Raw genomic sequence first — 13,820 nt, forward strand, 5'->3', positions numbered from 1 at the left:
TGTGTGCTATCAGCTCATCACCAGTTCCTTCTTCAGTCGGAGATCTCCTGCCAGTCAGCGCCAGTTCGTCGTTACTTCTGCACAGTCAGTATCGGTCCTACTAGTATTCTCAAGTTTTCCTGCAATCTGTCCCCGTGGTAACACTCTCCCTCCTCTCTCAGTACTCCCGGTCGCCGAACTCCTGCTTGCCTGACTCTCCTCCCGGTTCCTGATCCCCCGCCTGTTCTGACGCTCCTCCTGGTTCCTGATTCCCCGCCTGTTCTGACGCTCCTCCTGGTTCCCGACTCTCCGCCTGTTCCGACGCTCCTCCTGGTTCCTGACTCCCCGCCTGTCCGACTCGTCTACATTCCAATAAACCCTGTTCCCCTTACCTCGTCTCTGCCTGTGTCTGCGCTTGGGTCTCCACGTTCCGTACCCCCTAACAGTACGAACTGGCCAAGACATGGACCCAGCGGACGCAGAGTCACTCCGCCAGAGTGTCTCCCATCATTGACATCTCCTGGGTCAGCACGCACACACCCTGAAGGAGATGACCTCCAACTTTCATGAGATGGCCGTGGCTATACAGTCACTGCGCGCCCCCTCGCCGGATCCATCCGTCGCTGTTCCGGGTTCATCGGCTTCGCCCCGGGAGCCGTACATTCCTGCACCAGAACGCTATGCGGGGGACCTGGGATCCTGCCGGTCCTTCCTTCTCCAGTGTTCGTTGGTCTTCGAACTACAGCCTCTGACCTACCCCTCCGACGGGTCACGGATCGCCTTCCTCATCGGTTCCCTGCGAGGCGAGGCGCTCGCTTGGGCTACTGCCGTGTGGGAACGTGGTTCCGCGGTTTGTAGAGACTATTCCGCCTTTACCGCGGAGATGCGGATGGTTTTCGACCACCCGGTCCGGGGAAGGGAGGCGTCTCAGCGCCTTCTACATCTCCGTCAGGGATCCCGCAGCGTCGCCTCCTTCGCTGTGGAATTCCGCACCCTGGCAGCTGAGAGCGGCTGGAACGGGGAGGCCCTGCAGGGGGTTTTCCTGAACGCGCTATCCGATGAGATCAAGGACCAGCTTGCCTCCCGGGAGGGACCCTCGGATCTGGACGAGCTGATCGCTCTCTCTATTCGGCTCGACAACCGGTTGAGCGAACGCCGCAGGGAGAGAGGTTCACGCCCAGTCTCGCACGGGTTCGAGCCGCACGCAACACCTCGACCTTCCGCTTCGTTCTCCGCTCCACCTCGCCGCGAGCGGGGACACTCCCCCGAGCCTATGCAGATCGGACGCACAAATCTCTCCCCCGCGGAGAGGGAACGCCGTTTGCGCTCCGGTTCCTGCCTCTACTGTGGTCTTTCGGGCCACCTCCGGTCAGGCTGTCCCTCGCTTTCGGGAAAAGATCGGGCTTGCCAGTAAGCCGAGGGATCCTGGCGAGCCGCTCCCGTAACCCCTCGGTCTCCCGTCCCCTCCTGGAGGCTGCCCTCCTGTGGCAGGATCAGGTCCTCCCGCTCTCTATCCTCCTGGACTCTGGGGCCGACGAGAGTTTCATTGATCGGGAGTTGGTCCTGCGATGGAAGATCGACACGGTTCCGCTGGATTCCCCCATCGAGACCCAGGCACTAGACGGGAGGACACTCACGCGGGTGGAGCACCGTACCGTCCCGGTAGACCTACTCGTTTCCGGGAATCACCACGAGTCCATTTCCTTTATGGTGATTACCAGCCCCTTCTCCCCGATCAATTTGGGTTACCCCTGGCTGAGGACTCACAACCCCCGGATCGATTGGCGAACAGGTCGCGTGATGTCCTGGAGTACCCACTGCATGTCCCAGTGTTTACGGTCCGCTCAGTCACCTTGAGCACCAGAGCTCGAGCCGGCCCCCACGCCTCCTAACCTATTCCCTCTTCCGGAGGAATATCACGACCTCGGGGAGGTGTTTAGCAAGTCCCACGCCTTGTCCCTGCCCCCCCACCGCCCTTATGACTGCCCCATTGACCTCCTTTCCGGGGCTCCCCTCCCAGGGAGTCGTCTGTTCAATCTCTCTCGGCCCGAGCGTGAGTCGATGGAGAAGTAGATTGGGGAATCTCTTTCTGCTGGGATCATCCGCCCATCCTCTTCACCGGTTGGAGCAGGGTTCTTCTTTGTGGGGAAGAAGGATGGCACACTTCGTCCCTGCATTGACTACCGGGGGTTGAACAACATCACGGTGAAGAACAGGTACCCCTTGCCCCTCATTAGTTCCGCCTTCGTCCCCCTCCACGGTGCCATGGTCTTCACGAAACTAGATCTTCGCAACGCTTACCATTTGGTTCGCATCCGGGAGGGAGATGAATGGAAGACCGCGTTCAACACTCCTTTGGGTCACTTTGAGTACCTGGTCATGCCCTTCGGTCTTTCCAACGCCCCCGCTGTTTTTCAGTCCCTAGTTAACGATGTCCTCCGGGACATGCTGAACCGCTCCGTGTTCGTGTACATAGACGACATCTTGATCTTCTCGAGGTCTGTGGAGGAGCACCGGGTCCACGTCCGGCAGGTCCTACAGCGACTGCTGGAGAACCGGCTATATGTCAAGGCGGAGAAGTGCGTCTTCCACGTGCCATCCGTCGCCTTCCTGGGATATATAATCGGTCAGGGCCGAATCAGCATGGACCCCTCCAAGGTCTCTGCGGTGGCCGAGTGGCCCTCCCCCCCAACCCGCAAGAGATTGCAGCAGTTCTTGGGATTCGCCAACTTTTATCGTCGGTTCATACGAGGCTATAGTCAGGTCGCGGCACCACTTACGGCCTTGACCTCCATTAAGATCCCCTTTTCGTGGCCTCCGGAGGCGGAGACCGCATTTCGGAGCCTCAAGCTCCGCTTCGTTTCTGCGCCCATCCTGGTGCAGCCTGATCCCGCTCTTCAGTTCGTGCTGGAGGCCGACGCTTCTGACACCGGAGTGGGCGCGGTCCTCTCCCAGCGTTCCCCCCCTGACCACAAGCTCCACCCCTGCGCCTTCTTCTCCCGCCGGTTGTCTCCGTCTGAGAGGAACTATGATGTTGGGAACCGTGAGCTTCTGGCCGTCAAGCTCGCGTTGGAGGAGTGGCGGCATTGGCTGGAGGGCGCGGACCAGCCCTTTATTGTTTGGACCGACCACCGTAACTTGGCGTACATTCAGTCGGCCAAGAGACTGAATTCCCGGCAGGCCAGGTGGGCCTTGTTCTTTGGGCGATTCAATTTCTCCCTCACCTACCGTCCCGGTTCCCAGAATGGGAAGCCGGATGCCCTGTCCCGCCTGCACTCCCCCGAGGATCGCTGTTCTGACCCCGAGAACATCCTGCCCCCCGCTTGCCTGGTCGCTACTCTTACCTGGGAGATTGAGTCCACGGTGCGCCGGGCACAGGATCAGCACCCAGACCCCGGTACCGGTCCTCCGAATCGCTTGTTCGTTCCAGACGCCGTACGGTCCAGGGTTCTGCTCTGGGCTCACTCCTCCAGGCTTACCTGTCACCCAGGAATCACCCGCACACTGGACTTCATACGCCGGCGTTTTTGGTGGTCGTCCATGGATGCGGACGTTCGCGCGTTCATTGCAGCATGCGCAACCTGCGCCCGGAATAAGACGTCTACTCGTTCCCGCTCCGGCCTGCTGCGACCTCTACCCATTCCTAGTCGACCGTGGTCTCACATCGCCCTGGACTTCGTCACCGGTCTGCCCACGTCCGAGGGTAACACCACCATCCTCACCGTGATTGACCGCTTCTCCAAGGGCGCACACTTCATCGCGCTCCCCAAGCTCCCCTCTTCTAGGGAGACCGCGGACCTCCTGGTCCAGCACGTTTTCCGCCTTCACGGCATTCCGGTGGACATCGTCTCGGACAGGGGTCCTCAGTTCACCTCTCAGGTGTGGCGCGCGTTTTGCGCTGCGCTAGGGGCCACAACCAGCCTTTCCTCCGGATTCCACCCCCAGTCCAACGGACAGTCAGAGCGGGTCAACCAGGAGATGGAGGCAGCTCTCCGCTGTATCTCTCACGCCAACCCCTCATCCTGGAACTCTCAGCTCCCCTGGGTCGAGTACGCCCACAACACGCTGGTCAACGCGTCCTCCGGTTTATCCCCGTTCATGGCCTCGCTTGGTTATCAACCAACCCTGTTCCCCGAGCTGGAGGAGGAGATTTCGGTCCCGTCTGTCCAGGCCCACATGCGCAGGTGCCGGCGTACTTGGAAGCGTACTCGCGCTGCGCTGGTCCGCGCATCCTCCCGCTCCCAACTACAGGCCAATAGGCGCCGCCTACCTGCACCCCTGTACGCCCCCGGCCAGAGGGTTTGGCTTCGGGCGAAGGATCTACCCTTGAAGGGAATCTCTCCCAAAATCTCCCCCCGGTTCATTGGACCTTTCGAGATTGAGGCTATCATCAACCCCTGTGCCGTTCGTCTCCGGCTACCCCCATCCCTCCGTATACATCCGACCTTCCATGTGTCCCAGGTCAAGCCCGTCTCCTCCAGCCCGCTGTCTCCTCCTGCCCCGCCCCCACCTCCACCCCGGGTTATTGACAACCATCCGGCGTGGACGGTCCGTCGCCTCCTGGAGGTTCGGCGCCGCGGGCGGGGCCTTCAATACCTCGTCGACTGGGAGGGGTACGGTCCCGAGGAGCGCTCTTGGGTTCCCCGGAAGAATATCCTGGATGCCTCGCTCGTCCGGGACTTCCACCAAGGTCATCCTGCTGGCGTTGGGCGTCCGCCGAGAGGCGTCCGTAGAGGGGGGGGTACTGTCACGCAGCGTCCTGCTACGCGGTCCACTACCTCCACCTAGTGGCCACTTGGCGCCGGTGGTTCTTCTCCTTCCACACCTGTGTGCTATCAGCTCATCACCAGTTCCTTCTTCAGTCGGAGATCTCCTGCCAGTCAGCGCCAGTTCGTCGTTACTTCTGCACAGTCAGTATCGGTCCTACTAGTATTCTCAAGTTTTCCTGCAATCTGTCCCCGTGGTAACACTCTCCCTCCTCTCTCAGTACTCCCGGTCGCCGAACTCCTGCTTGCCTGACTCTCCTCCCGGTTCCTGATCCCCCGCCTGTTCTGACGCTCCTCCTGGTTCCTGATTCCCCGCCTGTTCTGACGCTCCTCCTGGTTCCCGACTCTCCGCCTGTTCCGACGCTCCTCCTGGTTCCTGACTCCCCGCCTGTCCGACTCGTCTACATTCCAATAAACCCCGTTCCCCTTACCTCGTCTCTGCCTGTGTCTGCGCTTGGGTCTCCACGTTCCGTACCCCCTAACACATCCAACCTGCATATCTGAGAATCAGGCCTCTCTTTAATAATGACAAAATGTATGAGAGAAATACACATTAACTTTTGACTCATAAGCGGCGTGGTGCCGGCTCCTTTTGACCTTTTGACCCCAGACTTCTGGGGGAATAGCTGAATCAATTCATTAGTCAATCAAAAGCATGTAAATATCTTTCCGGTGGCGTAAGAGGGAGAACAAGGTGTCCTTCAACATCTACGCTTCCAGGCGATTGCAACGGTGCCACACATGAGCATATTCGAACATGTTTAATGGTAGTAATTAGCTGTCGAAATTGGAGGCCTTAATCAATAATGAGCAGCTATTGATTTGCTTCCCGATAGAAATTTGTGACAAATGACATGTTATTTAGCCTCTACACGTTGAGTTGAGTCCAATGACACCAAGCATGACACTCTAGAAAATGGTAACATGTATTTTACATGGTACACCTAGGTCTAGGACATGATCTCGGTGTAGCAAGAGGGCAAGCTTGATCTCATTGGACTCAGCTTAACGTGTAGATGCTAAATAACATGTAATTTGTCAAAAATCTCCATCGGGAAGCAAATCTATAGCTGGTCATTATTGATAAAGGCCTCCAAAATCGACAGCTAATTACTACCCCGAAACATATTCAAATATGATCATGTGTGGCACTGTTGCAATCGCCTCGAGACGTAGATGTCAAAGGACACCTTGTTTGCCCCGTTACGTAACCGGGAAGATATTTTCATACTTCTAATGAATTGATTCATATTTTAAGGTTCTCGGAGTGAGACTTTAAGTGGCTGCAGCAGAAGTGTTGAGACGAAAGATGATATCAAGACATTTATAGAATATTCCCATTCACATTATGATTCTTCGTCATAACATCCGACCAAACATCCTTTACAGTCACCAAGCGAGGATTATGAAAGTCCAGGCCCCCCCTTCCGGCACTCGGGGTCCGACTGGGCCAAGTTTAGGGCAGGAAGGGCCCCCCATTCCGGCCCTCGGGGTCCGACCGGGCCAAGTTTCGGTGCGGGGGTCCCAGTTAGGCCTTAGAATAAGGTATTCAAATTTCAGGGCGGTAGGACCTTCCTATCTCAAAAACTGTTTTTCCACCACATTCTGAACCATTAGGTCTTGCAGGTAACACTTCTGAGGGGCTTTGTCCAAATGACAGTCCATTTGGGAAAACTTTTTTTCCCTAAGGGCTAGAACTCCAAATCTCGGATATGTCGTTCTCGGGGCCCCGGGAAATGTGTGTAAACATTTTAGCATCCCTAGCTATCTCGAAAAGGCCGGAAAAGGGGCATGACCTCCCACAGTACGGTAAATGTACATAAGACAGAGGTTAGTTTCTAGTCCCCATTTTTTGTGGGATGGAGGTGTACATTTGTGGCTTAATGTGTGTAGTCACAGCTGGCCTGTGGCCACGTTTTTGAAGTCTGGGGTCAAAAGGTCAAAAGGAGCCGGCACCACGCCGCTTATGAGATAACAAAAAGTGAATGTGTATTTCTCTAATAGCTTTTTGTCATTATTAAAGAGAAGCCTGATTCTAAGATATGCGTGTTGGATGGCTAGGGTGTAGGTCTGGGAAGAACTTCAGGCCAAAATCTTGCAAGCGAGCCGCTGGGTGCAGGTGCAACGAGATGGAGCACTTGCTGAGTCATTTCCTGTAGGGCTGGAGCCACAGGTTGAAGCGTATGCGTCCTTTGAGACCCCCTTTGATATATATAAGAGACCTCAAAGTAAAGCATACTTAAATGTTGTCGACCCAGTCACCTATTGCATCACTTCCTTTAGGGCTTCGGCCTAAAGGACAAAGCCCCTCAGAAGTGTTACCTGCAAGACCTAATGGTTCAGAATGTGGTGGAAAAACAGTTTTTGAGATAGGAAGGTCCTACCGCCCTGAAATTTGAATACCTTATTCTAAGGCCTAACTGGGACCCCCGCACCGAAACTTGGCCCGGTTGGACCCCGAGGGCCGGAATGGGGGGCCCTTCCTGCCCTAAACTTGGCCCAGTCGGACCCCGAGTGCCGGAAGGGGGGGCCTGGACTTTCATAATCCTCGCTTGGTGACTGTAAAGGATGTTTGGTCGGATGTTATGACGAAGAATCATAATGTGAATGGGAATATTCTATAAATGTCTTGATATCATCTTTCGTCTCAACACTTCTGCTGCAGCCACTTAAAGTCTCACTCCGAGAACCTTAAAATATGAATCAATTCATTAGAAGTATGAAAATATCTTCCCGGTTACGTAACGGGGCAAACAAGGTGTCCTTTGACATCTACGTCTCGAGGCGATTGCAACAGTGCCACACATGATCATATTTGAATATGTTTCGGGGTAGTAATTAGCTGTCGATTTTGGAGGCCTTTATCAATAATGACCAGCTATAGATTTGCTTCCCGATGGAGATTTTTGACAAATTACATGTTATTTAGCATCTACACGTTAAGCTGAGTCCAATGAGATCAAGCTTGCCCTCTTGCTACACCGAGATCATGTCTTAGACCTAGGTGTACCATGTAAAATACATGTTACCATTTTCTAGAGTGTCATGCTTGGTGTCATTGGACTCAACTCAACGTGTAGAGGCTAAATAACATGTCATTTGTCACAAATTTCTATCGGGAAGCAAATCAATAGCTGCTCATTATTGATTAAGGCCTCCAATTTCGACAGCTAATTACTACCATTAAACATGTTCGAATATGCTCATGTGTGGCACCGTTGCAATCGCCTGGAAGCGTAGATGTTGAAGGACACCTTGTTCTCCCTCTTACGCCACCGGAAAGATATTTACATGCTTTTGATTGACTAATGAATTGATTCAGCTATTCCCCCAGAAGTCTGGGGTCAAAAGGTCAAAAGGAGCCGGCACCACGCCGCTTATGAGTCAAAAGTTAATGTGTATTTCTCTCATACATTTTGTCATTATTAAAGAGAGGCCTGATTCTCAGATATGCAGGTTGGATGGCTACGGTGTAGGTCTGGGAATAACTTCAGGCCAAAATCTTGCAAGCGAGCCGCTGGGTGCAGGTGCAACGAGATGGAGCACTTGCTGAGTCATTTCCTGTAGGGCCGGAGCCACAGGTTGAAGCGTATGCGTCCTATGAGACCCCCTTTGATATATAAGAGACCTCAAAGTAAAGCTTACTTAAATGTCGTCGACCCAGTCACCTATTGCATTCCTTTAGGGCTTCGGCCTCCTAATTGATCATTGTAGTATAATTGAATGCCCTCTTTCATATATATGATACCTCCACCACTGGGACGTGGCAACAATTCTCCAAATCCATATGGGGAGGGGGGGGTGATGCTTGTGGACAGTAGGGTTGTACACTAGACATAAATAGGAAGAAAACTCAGGAGAAGGAATGACCTCTCATAAATATTTATTTAATAAATTGTTTCAAATAACCCTGCCTCGTTAAATCAATGAGCTTGGTGTTTTGCTTTCAAAAATAGGTTATAGAAGAAGTCTAAACTGCAGAAAATAAAAACATCCAAGCTGCCTTTTAAGGATACCTTGGAATATCCGTCTATTTTTTAACCATCGGACACTAGTTTACGACAAAAACAACACAATTTACGGCAGCTCATTTGCCGCGTGGTTTTTAGAGCCATGTAAGGATTAGAGGGGCTGGTGGATAGCAACCACCATAGCAACCATGACGGTCAAGTGACTGGATTCAGCCCCGTTGAAAAAAATAGAATACCACCCTCAGGAGATTAATGATATTTAAATGATTATGACCATGAAGTCTTTATTTGCATGGGTTTACATTTCGTTCTGTGTAGCATGGAAAAATCGGAGAAACACTCCCATTCGGAATGCATTGGTTTACATTTCTTTCTTTGGAGCACAGTTATTTTTATTTATTTTCAGTTTTTGAGGAGGTGCTTCAAAGATGCTAATTTTTCTGCAATAATCCAAAATCAAATGGAAAAACCCGTTGGCTTTTTGTCAAGGGAACCCAGGGCGACGCTCACTTCCGGGTTGGCCAACACACGTCACCCCTCCACCACTATACTGTAATAACGCATGTTGAAGTTGAATGATAATGAATTAATTTATTCTTTATTCTGCCTTAGTATTTATTCATTTGGCAGCGAAATGCAGTGTGTGTGTGTGTGTGTGTGTGTGTGTGTGTGTGTGTGTGTGTGTGTGTGTGTGTGTGTGTGTGTGTGTGTGTGTATAACACGCTATTTTATGTTGAAATGCGACGTAATCCAGTGTTCACGAAAACGTACGTGTTTCTAACAAGATGATATCATTAAAAGTTACATAAAGTAACGGTTTAATAACACAAAAGCAGGAAACACGTGAGCTGCATTTCCCATTCAGATAATAAAGATTAATAAAGATCATACACATTCACTGACTGAGGATTATTCAAGGGAAAAGTACATTTCTCGCTAGAAATGTCATTAGAAACACGTTAAATGGTGAATATGTCCTAAAATATTGCATCTCCCATTCAGTTAATGCTGGGTTTTTCGTATCATATGCACATATGCACGCGAAATGGACGTATCCGCCCTCCACAGTAGTTAATGCTGGGTTTTGTGTATCGTATGCACACGAAATGGTCATTGGGCGTATGTAGGCTACTGCACGCATCTTGAAAGTGTCAAACCGTGCGATCTGTGCGCATATTGGTGAGACTGGAAAAGCTGTCATATTCTTAGTTATCGCAGACAATTTTTAACAATAAATGTTCTGTACGGAGCTCCTTAAGGGACAATAGGGAGAAAGCTCCCGGACAGAACCTTAGATGGAAGTCGTGCTTAGTGACAAATCACGACAAATACTTCCAATTGATATGCATGAGTTTGAAAATTGTGCTTTTTGACACGAACATTTAGAAATACGTGTACCTGATCACGTTTCAATAGATTAAATAACGTGACAATGTCACCTATTTTCGTGAGCCCGGGATGCCTGTACGCCGGCCATTATCGCCCGATGAAATATTCTTCGTCATATCTATCAAACCAAACATCCTTCACATTCGCCGAACGACGATTATGAAAGTAAAATGCACATTTCTCGTTAAAAATGTTTACATAAACACTTTTAATGGTTTAACTATGCTAAAATATCATATTTTCCACCCAGGATAAAAAGTATGTCCGCCATTTTCACAGAAGAATATCCTAAAAACTATCCAATAGGAAAGATAATCACAGCGTCTATTAGAGACGTAGTGAGGCACCCCCCATTCCGTATGCAGAAGACGCCGATGGGTACCTTTACCGTCACCGAGCGAATAAAAAGGGTACCTTTCCCGTCAGTCACCGACGCTAAAGGGCCTTTGCCAACAGTCGGTATTTGACGTTCTCGGAGTGAGACTGTGTTGAAACAAGAGATGTTGATATCTGTCAATTTCAGTTCAAACGTGTTACTAAGCTTACTAAAGGGTTATCGGGCCATACTAAACCATTTGGAAGTAGTTTTGAGCAAAATCAACAATGTAAAGTCAAAATCACATTGTCTGTCAAAAAAGTGATTCTAGCGCTCTGAAAAGCATTTTGCAGGCATAAAAACAAGAGATGTTGATATCTGTCAATTTCAGTTCAAACGTGTTACTAAGCTTACTGAAGGGTTATCGTGCCATACTAAACCATTTGGAAGTAGTTTTGAGCAAAATCAACCATGTAAAGTCAAAAACACATTGTCTGTCAAAAAGTGATTCTGGCGCTCTGAAAAGCATTTTGCAGGCATAAAAACAAGAGATGTTGATATCTGTCTATTTCAGTTCAAACGTGTTACTAAGCTTACTAAAGGGTTATCGGGCCATACTAAACCATTTGGAAGTAGTTTTGAGCAAAATCAACCATGTAATGTCAAAAACACATTGTCTGTCAAAAAGTGATTCTGGCGCTCTGAAAAGCATTTTGCAGGCATAAAAACAAGAGATGTTGATATCTGTCAATTTCAGTTCAAACGTGTTAGTAAGCTTACTAAAGGGTTATCGGGCCATACTAAACCATTTGGAAGTGGAATACATTCGTTTTGAGAGAAATCAACAATGTGAGGTCAAAAACACGTTGTTGGTCGAAAAGTGATTCTGGCGCTCTGAAAAGCATTTTGCAGGCATAAAAACAAGATATGTTGATATCTGTCAATTTCAGTTCAAACGTGTTACTAAGCTTACTAAAGGGTTATCGGGCCATACTAAACCATTTGGAAGTAGTTTTGAGCAAAATCAACAATGTAAAGTCAAAATCACATTGTCTGTCAAAAAAGTGATTCTAGCGCTCTGAAAAGCATTTTGCAGGCATAAAAACAAGAGATGTTGATATCTGTCAATTTCAGTTCAAACGTGTTACTAAGCTTACTGAAGGGTTATCGTGCCATACTAAACCATTTGGAAGTAGTTTTGAGCAAAATCAACCATGTAAAGTCAAAAACACATTGTCTGTCAAAAAGTGATTCTGGCGCTCTGAAAAGCATTTTGCAGGCATAAAAACAAGAGATGTTGATATCTGTCTATTTCAGTTCAAACGTGTTACTAAGCTTACTAAAGGGTTATCGGGCCATACTAAACCATTTGGAAGTAGTTTTGAGCAAAATCAACCATGTAATGTCAAAAACACATTGTCTGTCAAAAAGTGATTCTGGCGCTCTGAAAAGCATTTTGCAGGCATAAAAACAAGAGATGTTGATATCTGTCAATTTCAGTTCAAACGTGTTAGTAAGCTTACTAAAGGGTTATCGGGCCATACTAAACCATTTGGAAGTGGAATACATTCGTTTTGAGAGAAATCAACAATGTGAGGTCAAAAACACGTTGTTGGTCGAAAAGTGATTCTGGCGCTCTGAAAAGCATTTTGCAGGCATAAAAACAAGATATGTTGATATCTGTCAATTTCAGTTCAAACGTGTTACTAAGCTTACTAAAGGGTTATCGGGCCATACTAAACCATTTGGAAGTAGTTTTGAGCAAAATCAACCATGTAAAGTCAAAAACACATTGTCTGTCAAAAAGTGATTCTGGCGCTCTGAAAAGCATTTTGCAGGCATAAAAACAAGAGATGTTGATGTCTGTCTATTTCAGTTCAAACGTGTTACTAAGCTAACTAAAGGGTTATCGGGCCATACTAAACCATTTGGAAGTAGTTTTGAGCAAAATCAACCATGTAAAGTCAAAAACACATTGTCTGTCAAAAAGTGATTCTGGCGCTCTGAAAAGCATTTTGCAGGCATAAAAACAAGAGATGTTGATATCTGTCAATTTCAGTTCAAACGTGTTACTAAGCTTACTAAAAGGTTATCGGGCCATACTAAACCATTTGGAAGTAGTTTTGACCAAAACCAACCATTTAAAGTCAAAAACACATTGTCTGTCAAAAAGTGATTCTGGCGCTCTGAAAAGCATTTTGCAGGCATAAAAACAAGTGATGTTGATATCTGTCTATTTCAGTTCAAACGTGTTACTAAGCTTACTAAAGGGTTATCGGGCCATACTAAACCATTTGGAAGTAGTTTTGAGCAAAATCAACCATGTAAAGTCAAAAACACATTGTCTGTCAAAAAGTGATTCTGGCGCTCTGAAAAGCATTTTGCAGGCATAAAAACAAGAGATGTTGATATCTGTCAATTTCAGTTCAAACGTGTTACTAAGCTTACTAAAAGGTTATCGGGCCATACTAAACCATTTGGAAGTAGTTTTGACCAAAACCAACCATTTAAAGTCAAAAACACATTGTCTGTCAAAAAGTGATTCTGGCGCTCTGAAAAGCATTTTGCAGGCATAAAAACAAGAGATGTTGATATCTGTCTGTTTCAGTTCAAACGTGTTACTAAGCTAACTAAAGGGTTATCGGGCCATACTAAACCATTTGGAAGTAGTTTTGAGCAAAATCAACCATGTAAAGTCAAAAACACATTGTCTGTCAAAAAGTGATTCTGGCGCTCTGAAAAGCATTTTGCAGGCATAAAAACAAGAGATGTTGATATCTGTCAATTTCAGTTCAAACGTGTTACTAAGCTTACTAAAAGGTTATCGGGCCATACTAAACCATTTGGAAGTAGTTTTGACCAAAACCAACCATTTAAAGTCAAAAACACATTGTCTGTCAAAAAGTGATTCTGGCGCTCTGAAAAGCATTTTGCAGGCATAAAAACAAGTGATGTTGATATCTGTCTATTTCAGTTCAAACGTGTTACTAAGCTTACTAAAGGGTTATCGGGCCATACTAAACCATTTGGAAGTAGTTTTGAGCAAAATCAACCATGTAAAGTCAAAAACACATTGTCTGTCAAAAAGTGATTCTGGCGCTCTGAAAAGCATTTTGCAGGCATAAAAACAAGAGATGTTGATATCTGTCAATTTCAGTTCAAACGTGTTACTAAGCTTACTAAAGGGTTATCGGGCCATACTAAACCATTTGGAAGTAGTTTTGAGCAAAATCAACCATGTAAAGTCAAAAACACATTGTCTGTCAAAAAGTGATTCTGGCGCTCTGAAAAGCATTTTGCAGGCATAAAAAAAAAGAGATGTTGATGTCTGTCTATTTCAGTTCAAACGTGTTACTAAGCTAACTAAAGGGTTATCGGGCCATACTAAACCATTTGGAA

Source organism: Gadus macrocephalus, chromosome 4, assembly GCF_031168955.1.
Source record: "Gadus macrocephalus chromosome 4, ASM3116895v1".
NCBI lineage: Eukaryota > Metazoa > Chordata > Actinopteri > Gadiformes > Gadidae > Gadus > Gadus macrocephalus.